General features: G+C 37.8%; 1 protein-coding gene across 1 annotated transcript in view; it reads left to right on the top strand.

Moving 5' to 3' along the window:
• Nucleotides 1–15,697, top strand: part of LOC142353453 (long-chain-fatty-acid--CoA ligase 5-like) — a 35,778-nt gene that overhangs the window by 935 nt on the left and 19,146 nt on the right. The window lies entirely within an intron of this gene.

Raw genomic sequence — 15,697 nt, 5'->3', positions numbered from 1 at the left:
ATAGAGTATCGGCTATGGAGAAGAAAATAGAATTCGTCAATTCACGAATCCGAGATGACGCTCTGCTTCGCAATGAAGTGCCGTCGCTTAACAAACCAGATTATCTTTTCCTGAATGCGGATAAAATTGGATTTCACAGAAATAGAATTGAGAGCTCTTCAAGCTCTCAAAGCATTTCGGGCAGCAAAAAAGAAAAGGTGAAGAATTCGTTATGGAACCTACACAACGAAAACTAATTGTTTATTTGGTTACTACGTGGAGGCATTTTGCGCCCATGAAGTCTCCGCATGCATCTGTTTGTCTTGAGTACTACAATTTTAACGTTTTGTTTCGATTTCTACTAGCTATTTTTTTAACTTATTAAAATTGAAAGTTTGGCGTGAGTTTTCTCCGCATCTGTTTGACTGAATAAATTCCCAGCCACTTAACGGGCTTTTACTTTTTTCCCAATGATTCCCAAACTTAGCCGGAAGTGAAAATGGCACCACCACCGCCCTCTGAGCTACAATGCGATATTTGTATGCAGCGATGTAATCCGGTAACAACTGCGAATTGTGTTAAGAGCAAAAATGTAGACGTTCATCACGCTTGCCTTGGAATCACAGGCTGTTCAAATTTACCAGCAACGATTTCCTGGTCGTGGAAAATATGCTCGACAAATTTGCTGCTGATATATCAGCCCTTGATAGAATATCAGCTATGGAGAAGAAAATAGAATGCGTCAATTCACGAATCCGAGATGTCGCTCTGCTTCGAAGGGAAGTGGCGTCGCTTAGAAAACCAGTTTCTCTTTTCCTGAATGCGGAAAAAAACTGGATTTCACAGAGATAGAACTGAGAGCTCTTCAAGCTCTCAAGGCATTTCGGGCAGCAAAAAAAGAAAAGCTGAAGAATTCGTATGGAACCTACGCATCAAAAACTATTTTTTTACTTGGTTACTACGTTGAAGCATTTGGCGTGAGAAGTCTCCGCATCTGCTTGACCTGAATAATTCAATTTTAACGTTTTGTTTCGATTTCTACTAGCTATTTTTTTAAATTGATTAAAATTGAAAGTTTGGGGTGAGATTTCTCCGCATCTGTTCGACTGAATAAATTCCCAGCCGCTTAACGGGCTTTTCCTTTCGTCCCAATGATCCCCCAACTCTGCCGAAAGTGAAAATGGCACCACCACCGCCCCCTGAGCCACAATGCGATTTTTGTATGCAATGATGTAATCCAGTAACAACTGCAAATTGTGTTAAGTGCAAAAATGTATACGTTCTTCACGCTTGCCTTTGAATCACTAGCTCTTCAAATTTGCAAGCGATCATTTTCTGGTCGTGTAAAAAAATGCTCGACAAATTTTGCTGCTGAGATATCAGCCCTTGATAGAATATCAGCTATGGAGAAGAAAACAGAATTCGTCAATTCACGAATCCGAGATGACGCTCTGCTTCGCAATGAAGTGCCGTCGCTTAATAAACTAGATTATCCTTTCCTGAATGCGGATAAAATTGGTTTTCACAGAAATAGAATTGAGAGCTCTTCAAGCTCTCAAAGCATTTCGGGCAGCGAAAAAAGAAAAGCTGAAGAATTCGTTATGGAACCTACACAACGAAGACTAATTGATTATTTGGTTACTACGTGGAAGCATTTTGCGCCCATGAAGTCTCCGCACGCATCTGCTTGTCTTGAGTATTAAAATTTTAACGTTTTGTTTCGATTTCTACTAGCTATTTTTTTAACTTATTAAAATTGAAAGTTTGGCGTGAGTTTTCTCCGCATCTGTTTGACTGAATAAATTCCCAGCCACTTAACAGGCTTTTACTTTTTTCCAATGATTTCCAAACTTAGCCGGAAGTGAAAATGGCACCACCACCGCCCCCTGAGCCACAATGCGATTTTTGTATGCAATGATGTAATCCAGTAACAACTGCAAATTGTGTTAAGTGCAAAAATGTATACGTTCTTCACGCTTGCCTTTGAATCACTAGCTCTTCAAATTTGCACGCAATCATTTTCTGGTCGTGTAAAAAAATGCTCGACAAATTTTGCTGCTGAGATATCAGCCCTTGATAGAATATCAGCTATGGAGAAGAAAACAGAATTCGTCAATTCACGAATCCGAGATGACGCCCTGCTTCGCAATGAAGTGCCGTCGCTTAATAAACTAGATTATCCTTTCCTAAATGCGGATAAAATTGGTTTTCACAGAAATAGAATTGAGAGCTCTTCAAGCTCTAAAAGCATTTCGGGCAGCGAAAAAAGAAAAGCTGAAGAATTCGTTATGGAACCTACACAACGAAGACTAATTGATTATTTGGTTACTACGTGGAAGCATTTTGCGCCCATGAAGTCTCCGCACGCATCTGCTTGTCTTGAGTATTACAATTTTAACGTTTTGTTTCGATTTCTACTAGCTATTTTTTTAACTTATTAAAATTGAAAGTTTGGCGTGAGTTTTCTCCGCATCTGTTTGACTGAATAAATTCCCAGCCACTTAACAGGCTTTTACTTTTTTCCAATGATTCCCAAACTTAGCCGGAAGTGAAAATGGCACCACCACCGCCCTCTGAGCTACAATGCGATATTTGTATGCAGCAATGTAATCCGGTAACAACTTCGAATTGTGTTAAGTGCAAAAATGTAGACGTTCATCACGCTTGCCTTGGAATCACAGGCTGTTCAAATTTACCAGCAACGATTTTCTGGTCGTGGAAAATATGCTCGACAAATTTGCTGCTGATATATCAGCCTTTGATAGAATATCAGCTATGGAGAAGAAAATAGAATGCGTCAATTCACGAATCCGAGATGTCGCTCTGCTTCGAAGGGAAGTGGCGTCGCTTAGAAAACCAGTTTCTCTTTTCCTGAATGCGGAAAAAACTGGATTTCACAGAAATAGAACTGAGAGCTCTTCAAGCTCTCAAGGCATTTCGGGCAGCAAAAAAAGAAAAGCTGAAGAATTCGTATGGAACCTACACATCAAAAACTATTTTTTTACTTGGTTACTACGTTGAAACATTTGGCGTGAGAAATCTCCGCATCTGCTTGACCTGAATATTACAATTTTAACGTTTTTGTTTCGATTTCTACTAGCTATTTTTTTTAATTTGATTAAAATTGAAAGTTTGGCGTGAGATTTCTCCGCATCTGTTCGACTGAATAAATTCCCAGCCGCTTAACGGGCTTTTCCTTTCGTCCCAATGATCCCCCAACTCTGCCGAAAGTGAAAATGGCACCACCACCGCCCCCTGAGCCACAATGCGATTTTTGTATGCAGCGATGTAATCCAGTAACAACCGCAAATTGTGTTAAGTGCAAAAATGTATACGTTCATCACGCTTGCCTTGGAATCACGAGCTGTTCAAATTTACCAGCAACAATTTTCTGGTCGTGGAAAACATGCTCGACAAGTTTGCTGCTGATATAGCAGCCCTTGATAGAATATCAGCTATGGAGAAGAAAATAGAATGCGTCAATTCACGAATCCGAGATGTCGCTCTGCTTCAAAATGAAGTGGCGTCGCTTAGAAAACCAGATTCTCCTTTCATGAATGCGGATAAAACTGGATTTCACAGAAATAGAATTGAGAGCTCTTCAAGCTCTCAAAGCATTTCGGGCAGCAAAAAAAGAAAAGCTGAAGAATTCGTATGGAACCTACACAACGAAAACTAATTATATATTTGGTTACTACGTGGAAGCATTTGACGTGAGAAGTCTCCGCATCTGCTTGACCTGAGTAATACAATTTTAACATTTTGTTTCGATTTCTACTGGTTTTTTTTAAAACTTATTAAAATTGAAAGTTTGGCGTGAGATTTCTCCTCATCTGTTTGACTGAAAAAATTCTCAGCCGCCTAACGAGCTTTTCCCTTTTTCCCAATGATTCCCAAACTTAGCCAAAAGTGAAAATGGGCCCACCACCGCCCCCTGAGCAAGAGTGCGATATTTGTATGCCGCGATGTAACCCAGTAAAAACTGCGAATTGTGTTAAGTGCAAAAATGTATACTTTCATCACGCTTGCCTTGAAATCACGAGCTGTTCAAATGTGCAAGCATTGATTCTATGGTCGTTTAAAATATGCTCGTCAACCTTTGCTGCTGAGATATTAGCCCTTGATAGAATATGAGCTATGGAGAAGAAAATAGAACGCGTCAATTCAATAATCCGAGATCTTGCTCGGCTTCAAAATGAAGTGGCGTTGCTTAGAAAACCAGATTTTCCATTCCTGAATGCGGCTAAAACTGGATTTCACAGAAATAGAATTGAGAGCTTTTCAAGCTCTCAAAGCATTAAAAAACTGGAAAATTGAAGAATTCGCTATGGACCTAAACAAAGAAAACTAATTGTGTATTTGGTTACTAAGTGGAAGCATTTGGCATGAGAGTTCTCCGCATCTGTTTGACTGAACACTTTCCCAGCCGCTTAACGGGCTTTTCCTGTCGTGCCAATGTTTCCCCAATTTTACCGAAAATGAAAATGGCACCACCATCGCCCCCTCAGCCACAATGCGATATTTGTATTCAGCGATGTAATATAATAGCAACTGCCAATTGTGTTAAGTGCCAAAATGGATACATTCATCATGCTTCTTTTGGAATCACGAGCTGTTCAAATTTGCAAGCAATCATTTTTTGGTCGTGCAAAACACGCTCGACAACCTTTACTACTTACATATCAGCCCTTGATAGAATATCAGCTATGGAGAAGAAAATAGAATGCGTCAATTGACGAATCCGAGATGTCGCTCTGCTTCGAAATGAAGTGGCGTCGCTTAGAAAACTAGATTCTCCTTTCATGAATGCGGATAAAACTGGTTTTCGCAGAAATAGAATTGAGAGCTCTTCAAGCTCTCAAATCATTTCGGGCAGCAAAAAAAGAAAAGCTGAAGAATTCGTATGGAACTTACACAACGAAAACTAATTATTTATTTGGTTATTACGTGGAAGCATTTCGCGTGAGAAGTCTCCACATCTGCTTGACCTGAGTAATACAATTTTAACGCTTTGGTTCGATTTCTACTAGCTTTTTTTAAACTTATTAAAATTGAAAGTTTGGCGTGAGATTTCTCCGCATCTGTTTGACTGAATAAATTCCCAGCCGCTTATCGGGCTTTTCCCTTTTTCCCAATGATTCCCAAACTTAGACGAAAGTGAAAACGGCCCCACCACCGCCACTTGAGCAACAGTGCGATATTTGTATGCCGCGATGTAACCCAGTAAAAACTGCGAATTGTGTTAAGTGCAAAAATGTATTTTTTCATCACGCTTGCCTTGAAATCACGAGCTGTTCAAATGTGCAAGCATTGATTCTATGGTCGTATAAAATATGCTCGACAACCTCTGCTGCTGAGATTTTAGCCCTTGACAGAATATGAGCTATGGAGAAGAAAATAGAACGCGTCAATTCACTAATCCGAGATCTTGCTCGGCTTCAAAATGAAGTGGCGTTGCTTAGAAAACCAGATTTTCCATTCCTGAATGCGGCTAAAACTGGATTTCACAGAAATAAAATTGAGCGCTCTTTAAGCTCTCAAAGCATTAAAAAAATGGAAAATTGAAGAATTCGCTATGGACCTAAACAAAGAAAACTAATTGTTTATTTGGTTATTAAGTGGAAGCATTTGGCATAAAAGTTCTCCGCATCTGTTTGACTGAACGCTTTCCCAGCCGCTTAACGGGCTTTTCCTTTCGTCCCAATGATTCCCCAATTTTACCGAAATTGAAAATGGCACCACAACCGCCCCCTCAGCCACAATGCGACATTTGTATGCAGCGATGTAATCCAGTAGCAACTGCGAATTGCGTTAAGTGCCAAAATGTATACATTCATCATGCTTGTTTTGGAATCACGAGCTGTTCAAATTTGCAAGCAATGATTTTTTGGACGTGCAAAACATGCTCGACAACCTTTACTACTTAGATATCTGCCTTTCATAGAATATCAGCTACGGAGAAGAAATTAGACTGAGTCAATTCGCAAATCCGAGAATTTGCTCTGCTTCAAATAATGTGGCGCTGCTTAGAAAACCAGATTCTCCATTCCTGAATGCGGCTAAAACTGGATTTCACAGGAATAGAATTGAGAGCTCTTCAAGCGCATGAAGCATTTCAGGCAGCAAAAAAGAGAAAAGCTGAAGAATTCGTTAAGAAACATACACAACTGAAACTAATTATTAAAGTGGTTACTACGTGGAAGAATTTGGCGTGAAAATTCTCCGCATCTGCTTGACCTGAGTAAAACAATTATAACGTTTTCTTTAGATTTCTAATAGCTAATATTGTTTTATCTTATTAAAGTTGAAAAATTGGCGTAAGAATTCTCCGCATCTGTTTGACTGAAAAAGTTCCCAGCCACTTAACGGGCTTTTCCTTTCGTTCTAATGATTCCCGAACTTAGCAGAAAGTGAAAATGGCACCACCACCGCTCCTTGAGCCACAATACGATATTTGTATGCAGCGATGTAATCCGGTAACAACTGCGAATTGTGTTAAGTGCAAAAATGTAGACGTTCATCACGCTTGCCTTGGAATCACGAGCTGTTCAAATTTACCAGCAACGATTTTCTGGTCGTGGAAAATATGCTCGACAAATTTGCTGCTGATATATCAGCCCTTGATAGAATATCAGCTATGGAGAAGAAAAAAGAATGCGTCAATTCACGAATCCGAGATGTCGCTCTGCTTCGAAGGGAAGTGGCGTCGCTTAGAAAACCAGTTTCTCTTTTCCTGAATGCGGAAAAAACTGGATTTCACAGAAATAGAACTGAGAGCTCTTCAAGCTCTCAAGGCATTTCGGGCAGCAAAAAAAGAAAAGCTGAAGAATTCGTTAGGGAACCTACAAAACGAAAACTAATTAATTATTTGGTTACTACGTGGAAGCATTTGGCGTGCAGAAATTTATACGTTCATCATGCTTCCTTTGGAATCACGAGCTGTTCAAATTTAAAAGCAATGATTTTCTGGTCGTGTAAAACATGCTCGACAACATTTGCTGCTGAGATATGAGCCCTTGGTAAAATATCAGCTATGAAGAAGAAAAAAAAATTCGTCAATTCATTAATCCGAGATGTTGCTCTGCTTCGAAAGGAAGTGGCGTTGCTTGAAAAGACAAACTTTCCATTCCTGAATGCGGCTAAAACTGGATTTTCACAGAAACAGAAATGACAGCTTTTCAAGTTTTCCAAATATTTCGGGCAGCAAAATAGATAATCTGAAGAATTCGTTATGGATCCTACACAAGAAAACTAAGGACTTCTAAGAAAGTGAAGACGGGAACAAACATGAGTTCCTCCATATTATCAGGTGTCAAAAAAACTTCTAAGCAACGGCATATCTATGTGGGAAGATTAAGTCAGTATATAAATACCACAGAGAAGGAACAGTACTGCGCTAAAAAGAGGTAGATCTTCTCCACTTCCGTCAGATCTCTAAACCAGAGTCACTGCTTAAACCCTTCAACAGTATCTTTAACTTCAATGATGAAAAAGTAGATTAACCCGACTTCTGCCCCAAAAATGATACAGTTTCAAGATTTTATCTAAACAATACTGCACTTGAATGGCTATAGGGTGTTGATCCAAACCGACTAAAGATAAGAAGCTCCTTATTTTCAGAAAAATCTCAGCTCAACTTTTTCTTTCACACTGCGCGTTCAGTTCGGAATAAAAAAATGAATTAAGTGCCACTATAGAGTTAAACGAAATCCATATTGGAGTATATGTGGAATCTTTGATTAGTAATACATCTGTTCACAACTTTTTACTTTGACAATGTTGTCCACGCGGAATTAATAATTTTATTGCCCCATGACTCAATAAAGGAGGCGAGGGAATCTGCATTTTTCACATATCTGACCTCCTATTGAAAAATTTTGAGATTGTTGCATCTGAATGCAGAAAAAAAAGAATGCGTCAATTCTATAATCCGAGATGTTGCTCTGCTTCAAATGGAAGTAGCGTTGCTTAGAGAACCAAACTTTCCATTCCTGAATGCGGCTAAAACAGTTTTTCACAGAAATAGAAAAGACAGCTCTTCAAGCTCTCAAAGCAATTCGGGCAGCAAAAAGAAGATCTGAAGAATTCGTTATGGAACCTACACAAAGAAAACTAAGGCTTTCCAAGGATTTAAAGACGGGAACAAACACGAGTTCCTGCTTATTATCAGGTGTCAAAAAAAACCTTCTAAGCGACCGCATATCTATGTGGGAAGACTAGGTCAGCAAATAACTACAACAGAGATGGAACAGTACTTTGCTAAAAACGAGGTAGATCTTCTCCACTTCCGTCAGAATTCTAAACCAGAGTCACTGCTTAAACTCTTCAACAGTGTCTTTAATTTCGATGTTGAATCAATCGATTTCTGACCCGAAAACGATACAGTTTCAGGATTTTATCTAAACAATACTGCACGTGAATGGCTATATTTTGTTGATCAAAATGGACTAAAGATAGCAAGTTCCCTATTTTCAGAAAAATCTCAGCTCAACTTTTTCTTAAACACTGCGCTTTCAGTTTGGAATAAGACAAAAGATTTAAGTGCTATTCTATAGTTAGACGAAATCCAGATTGGAATATTTGTGACATCCTGGATTAGTAATACGTCTGATGACAACTTTTTCCTTTAACAATGTTATCCACGCGGATTTAAGATTTGTAATGCCCCACGACTCAATAAAAGAGGCGGGGGAATCTGCATTTTTTACATATCTGACCTCCTATTGAAAAGTTTTGAAGTTGTTGCGCCTGAATATTTTGAGTGCTGTCTCATGATACTTAAAGCTGAAGGAAAAGCTTTACTAATAATCTCTTTTTATCGAACTTTTGAAGATGATGTCAAAACCTTTTATTAAGAACCTCGCCCATTTTTGGAGGAGGAAAGGTTGCTTTACGACCAAAAACTTCTGCTAGGTGATCTGAATATCTCTTTGACGACAAGCAATGATGCCTCACTTCTATGGATTTTATATAAGGAAGACTTCAGCTTAGTTCAGCACGTGGAAAGCGAAACTCATAAAACAGGAGGGCTTCTTGATCATGAATACCTATGCATTTATATCGTCTAAAAACATATGCATTGATGTTACAACAAATTCGCTCCTTACAACGTCAGATCTTTCAGTAAATTGTTTCTGGTTGATCAATTTTTTTAAGCCTACGCAAAAAATTGTTTACCAAAATTGAAAAACCTTTAAACTTGATATTTATGTAGAAGCTCTTCTGAAGTTTTTGATGGAGAATCATCCCGCAGATGTTGACATTGCTTGGAACAATTATTCAGCAGCAGAAGAAACAGTCTTGAAGACTCTGGTTCCGCGTAAAACTAAAACCCTGACAATTCACAGATGTGCGTTTTTGACGACAAATTGTGGAAACTGAAGAGGAACAGAAGAATATCAAAGCTTGCTATTTGAAAGTTCAGGAACATGGACTTAAAATCCTTCTTTGAAGCATACACAAAAACATATTTTCAGAAATTTCTTCAAAAACGTGCTACTTATACTAAAATTATACTGAAGAATGAACGTCTGTTGCAAGATATGAAAGCAAATAAACGCTAGCCTCCGCATTCAACTACTTCATAGCAAAAAAGAAAAATATTATTGGGTCAATTGATTCTATCACGTCAGATGAAAGCTATTGAATAAAACGGTGCAGTAGGAATGTTTTTAGGCAATTATCTCTGATTGGTTTCAAAATATTAATTTCGGAATCCTCTTGCAGTACGTCTCCGCTCGTCAGAATCCCGACGCGCTTTGTAAATTTGTTTCCTAATTCTTATCTATCCGTGCTGTTGAACCTTATATATTCCTCTTTAGCGCATGAAGTTTTTCCGCAGAATCTAAAAACAGTCGTTGGGAAACCATACATCAAAAATTACAATTTCGATTGTCAAGACTGAGCGAATTATCGTCCATTATCAAATCTAAGCTTAATTTCAAAAATATAAGAAAGATTTGTTCTGCCTCGACTGAGATATCATCTTGAAGCTAACAGTATTTTATTCAAATTCCAAAGTGCTTATAGAAAGTTCTTAACAGTAACAGCACTCCTGAAAGTATCCAATGACATTTTGCTCAACTTGAAGAATTGCAAAAAAGCACGTTTTACATTTGCCTTCATTTATCAGCCGCAGTTGGTCTAGGAATTGACCATCGTGTTTTCAGCTGTATCGGGTAGTTCACAAAAAGTGTTAATTGATGACATTTTTTCTTCGATGTAATCAGTTGAAACGGGTGTTCTTTAAGGTTCTCTTTAGGCCCTCTTCCTATAACTTGCTGTCTGTTACCATTAGAGCTTATATTTGTGGAGCCCATTGTGAATTATGATTTCTATGCTGATGACAAGGTTGTTTATTTTGTCTAAAACAACAATGTGACTCAAGAAATTTTTGCTTCATTATTCGGCACTCTGCAAAAATGGTTTAATGGTGAAAATTTTGACTAAACACAAAGAAAACGGAATTTATGAATATTGCTCGGATGAGCTCGTTGTTCGGTGATATTCAGCGGCCAATGGAATCTAATTTTACGTATAATGTGAAAATTTTGTGTTTTGTTTGAGATGACAAACTTTTTCTTTCCTGGCAAGTTAGTTCAGTGTGTGCAAGTTGTTACTATTTCTTAAGTAAAGTCTTCCATCAGAGACTCCATTCCGAAAGATTCATTAATTGATTTAGTGAGAGTTCTAGTTCTCATTAGGCCTGATTATTGGATTTCGTTTTATTATGGGTTGCCCGAATTTGTCCTTCAAAAATTACAACGGATTATGAACTGTGCATCCAGAATAATTTTTAGACTATCACCTGACAGATCGAATTCGGATTTCATTAGGCAGTTGCTTTGGTTACCTGTACAAAAACGCATTGTTTTTTTTTGAAAATTTCTCTGATGCGTGATCTTCTAGATAGCCATCCCCAGAGAGTTCCAGATTAACCTAACTCGCCAGTATCTCGAAATGTCAAAGTGACAAGATCTCAATATATTTACGAATTTCAGACAACAACTTTGAAGACAGCTTTTGGAAAAAGATCATTCAGTTTTGCAGCCCTCACAACTGGAATTGACTTCCTTTTGAAATAAAACATTCACCAAGCGAAATCGCCCTCAGACTGAGGCTTAAAACTTTTTTGTTCTGTGTATTTAATTGCACAGCCTTTCTGAGTACGTAAATAGTGCTTAATCCGATAATAATAGTAATAATAAACCTCAAGAGTTTGTGAACTTGAGGTTTCGATATTAGCTCCCAGCACTTTTTTCAAAAGTGGATTAAGGAAATTATTTGAGTTGTCATAAAGACTTCCCGTTATAGATAAAACAGGGCAAAAAAGTGTGTTTTTTTGCGAAAGGTTGTAATCTCTTAAATCGCGATGGTTGTGTGCTTGTTGTTCGATGTTTTTGTTTGGAAAACTTTGCTAATAGGAAGATTATTTTTCTATAATTCAAATAAATTTCTTCTGTATCCTTTTCTACTTTGAGAATTATCTCATCCTTTGTTGTCTCTAACCGGGAAAATTAGGAAAGGCCAGTATTTTATTCTGTTTTTTGGGTATGTTTTCCTCATAACGAAAAATCTGTTGTCATTATCAACGATACAGCTTAGAGTTCATTCTCTTTAAGAAATTTCGCCACATTTGATAATCCTCTGTCAGGTGATGTTTTTTAACATTTTAGCATTCCGTTTGGCGGATGCCTCTTCCACAATTTTTTTTTTGTTGTTGCTGTTGTTGTTGTAAAGTCTTTACAGCAAACCTGAAGGGCGTTTATCGCATGCATTCAGTTTAGAAAATTGTCCACTTTACTCTGCAGTTTTAGGCTGTCACCTTGCTCTCACTTAAACACAATTTTCGCTTTTATTACCCACGAATTTGTCTGTTATAGGGTGTTTTGATCCGTAAGATAGATGTTCGACAAATACTGGTAGTTCTATTCCGTCCTAAAGCTTTGACTGCGTCGTCTTTCCCTCATTAAGGTTGAAGTTGACGTCTGTAAAGCGACAGTTTTTCAAGCTATTGATTCATTGTTTGAATTTTTTTCCATCAATGAGCGAATGTTTTTGCGTTGCGAAAAGACTACTGAGGCTAAAAATTTATCCTTAATGAAGCTCTTGATTTTCGACCTGCCAGTCTCTGCATTTTTCGGAACACGAAGTTTCAGAGAATTGGGAATACATCATTACCTACGCATTTCTCGGATCTTTTCCTTTTGTGCCGCTCACTCCAGCTTAGTGGGTGCAAAATTTTTGCAAACCCAGTTGCCCGTGCCTTATATTTACATTATGATTTTCTGTGCACTACGCCAACGCATTGATTTTAAAATTCCTCTGATGCGTGATTTACTATAATAACTCGCCGGTATCTCGAAATGTCAGAGTGACAAGATCTCAATATATTTACGAATTTCAGACAACAACTTTGAAGACAGCTTTTGGAAAAAGATCATTCAGTTTTGCAGCCCTCACAACTGGAATTGACTTCCTTTTGAAATAAAACATTCACCAAGCGAAATCGCCCTCAGACTGAGGCCTAAAACTTTTTTGTTCTAAGTAGTTATTTGCACAGCCTTTTTGAATAGGTAAATAGTGCTTAATCCGATAATAATAGTAATAATAAACCTCAAGAGTTCGTGAACTTGAGGTTTCGATATTAGCTCCCAGCACTTTTTTTCAAAAGTGGATTAAGGAATTTATTTGAGTTGTCATAAAGACTTCCCGTTATAGATAAAACAGGGCAAAAAGTGTGTTTTCTGCGAAGGGTTGTAATCTCTTAAATCGCGATGGTTGTGTGCCTGTTGTTCGATGTTTTTGGAAAACTTTGCTAATAGTAAGATTGTTTTTCTATAATTCAAATAAATTTCTTCTGTATCCTTTTCTACTTTGAGAATTATCTCATCCTTTGTTGTCTCTAACCGGGAAAATAAGGAAAGGCCAGTATTTTGTTCTGTTTTTTGGGTATGTTTTCCTCATAACGAAAAATCTGTTGTCATTATCAACGATACAGCTTAGAGTTCATTCTCTTTAAGAAATTTCGCCACATTTGATAATCCTCTATAATTTTTTGTGTAGTGATACGTGCTCTGTACTTGCCTGGTGCATAACGTACTGGGGGCACAAACGATCCATTTCCCTATGAAATTTAACGTCATCTAGGAAAATTACCATCATCACATTTTTCTAGAAGTTTTGTAATCAGTTTCCGTTCTCCAGTACTCTGGCTCAACATGTGGCGTAGCCAACTGGGAGTTAGAATTATGTAGTAGTAGTAGTAGTAGTAGTAGTAGTAGTAGTAGTAGTAGTAGTAGTAGTAGTAGTAGTAGTAGTAGTAGTAGTAGTAGTAGTAGTAGTAGTAGTAGTAGTAGTAGTAGTAGTAGTAGTAGTAGTAGTAGTAGTAGTAGTAGTAGTAGTAGTAGTAGTAGTAGTAGTAGAAGTAGTAGTAGTAGTAGTAGTTCAGGCGTCTGCAATGCACGGTTTGAAGCACCCTTATTGATCGTTATAAATGAGATAGTTTCGAAAAAGTGTTACAGTTTTTGCACAGGCAGCGAATTCTCCAAGTGCACATGTCAATTTCGTTAAAAGTTTTAAAAAAGATTTTCCAATAAATGTCGCTGATCCGTTATTTTATATTTTTGTTGTCTGTAAAGTCTGTGTGTTTGTTGACACTATTATAGAGATAGGTTGTTCTCGACCAGAAATTTTCGTCGCTTTTGAATAATCGTTCTGTTCGTAAGTTTGATTTAACATTTCGCGCCTTGTCTCGCCCGATTATTGTTGTTGAAATGTATATACTTTTCTATGGCAATGTTGTATTTATTTTTTATGAGATCACAAGGTAATAATAAGCTGTGAATTTCGAAGTAAAAAGATAGAGGTAGAATTTTCAGTTTGATTAAACGTTCCCTTATATGTGAGAGAAGAACCTAATATCCATTTCGTCACACGTTTTTGGATTATTTTGATGAGTACTAGATCGCATTTAAACGGATGCCACACTTGACAGGCGTAGGATATAATTGGTACAATGAAACCCTTGTATGCGTTTAATTTAACTTGATGGAGAGTTCTGTGGTGAAGATTTCTTCTGAAGTACCAAAGTGCTTTATGAGTTTTGGAGGCTCGTGTGCTTGCGTTTTGATGCCAAGTGAGGTTATCACAAACTTGTATTCCCAGATCTTTTTGATGAGATGAGATAATGATAGTTTCATTTTTAATTGTAAAGAGCTACTTTTTCTCGAAACAAAGGATCTTTCATTTGTTTTCATGGAGGCGCATTTTGTTGTTATTGCACCATTCATTTAATTTCTGGAGATCAATTTGAAGTTCATGTTTGTTATTAGAGAGCAATTTGTAATCATCTTCATAACCGTAGGTTTGACTGTATTCGATTTTTTGTGGTAAATCATTTATGTAGACGAGAAAAAGTAGTGGCCCCAGGATTGAACCTTGCTGGACGCCGCTAGTGACGTCACGAAGGCTCGACTTTGAGGTTCCAATGCGAACACGATTTTTTCTGTCGTCGCAGCAGTTGGCTATTAATCTGAGCGCTTTTCCCCCGATCCCTGATTCCAACAGTTTTGCAACAACGCTGTGGTGGGGTCCTGTATCAAACGCTTTCTGGAAATCTAGTTAGAAAACGAAAAGTTAATCATGTGCAATTGAGTCGACTTCTTTGTACAGTTGGTCTAGAAAGCATAACATTTGAATAATTGCTGAACGTTGAGGCCGAAAACCCAACTGGGAATCGTGAAGTGTTCCTTTAACGAGCTCATAGAGTTTGTTGAACATAAGTTTCTCGAAAACTTTTGAGAGGCAACATAAGCAATCAATTGTTCTATACATATTGATTGCGGCTTTATCGCCCTCTTTGTGTATTGGTGTTATGTCAATTTGTTTCCAATACGCTGGAAATTTACCTGTGTTAATGAATGTTTGAAAAAGTAGAAGTAAGGATCTGCTTATTGTCTTTGATAGATTTTTCAGAAACAGGTTACTTATATCATCAGGGCCGTTGGCTTTACTAGTATCAAGTTTATTTAGTATACTTTCAATTTCTTTTTCTGAAATATCAAAGCGATTAAGATCTTTTTCTTCAAAATTGAACTGGTTCTCAACTTTTGATATTTTTGAATTGAAAACACTGGAAAAATAAATTGAACAACTCGGCTTTCTCTTCATTAGTGTTAGCAGTTTGTTTGTGTGTGTGATTTACAGAAAAATTCGAAGTTTAAACGGATGGAACTAATAAATTGGGGAAAGAAAAACTTATTTACCTTTGGAACCAATTACTGGTACCGTTGGTAATTTTCGTGGGGTTGTACGAACCACACTAGCGGTTCCTAGCACAGTGGTATTCCTTTGGATGGTCTTTTTTGTCTGTTTGCGCTGAAATTTGTGCGTAGGATTTTGTTCTTTAATATGGAGCAGATTCCTCCAAGGGCCTTCCCGTTGAGGTGGACGGCGTCGTTACTCAGGTGTACTCTTTTTTGTAATTTGTTGATGAATTCGTTTGTTGCTTTGGCCTTCTTTTTACTAGCTCTGTCCCTTCCTCGTGAAGGGATGCCAATTACAAATACTTTTTCTGTCGCAAGAGGCACAAGTTCTTCGGCTAGTGAGGCAAGTTCTGCTCTTTCTTCTGGTTCTTTGTTCGATGGTCTTGAGCCGGTGAAGATGTTTACACCAATGAATTGCCTTTTTTCCGGTAAGAATTCTGATAGATGTCGAA

This window comes from Convolutriloba macropyga, chromosome 14, assembly GCF_964194025.1.
Source record: "Convolutriloba macropyga chromosome 14, txConMacr16.3, whole genome shotgun sequence".
Lineage (NCBI taxonomy): Eukaryota > Metazoa > Xenacoelomorpha > Acoela > Convolutidae > Convolutriloba > Convolutriloba macropyga.
The sequence above is the reverse complement of the archived record's forward strand: the minus strand, read 5'-3'. Positions and strand labels throughout refer to the sequence as shown.